We start from the raw sequence: 286 nt of genomic DNA on the forward strand, positions 1-286 counted from the left end.
TCGTTTATCCTTTTAAACAATTTAAAATATAACTACATGTGCAAAAAACTAAAGTATAGATTACAATATTTTTTGTAATAATTCAATTGTAGGTTGGAAAATCCCAAGAATTCCCTTAAAAAAATGGGAAGGCCTGTGAAGAAATAAAAAAGGCGTTAAGGGCCCTTTTTGGGATATTTTGGGGCAATTTGTTTAACCTCTTAAATCCAAAAAATGCCAAACCCTTCCTGAACATGTGTCAGTGGAATCGGGGCCCTTGTGTAGTGGGGGTTTTGCCATGATTTTT

This window comes from Penaeus monodon, chromosome 34, assembly GCF_015228065.2.
Source record: "Penaeus monodon isolate SGIC_2016 chromosome 34, NSTDA_Pmon_1, whole genome shotgun sequence".
Taxonomy (NCBI): Eukaryota; Metazoa; Arthropoda; class Malacostraca; order Decapoda; family Penaeidae; genus Penaeus; species Penaeus monodon.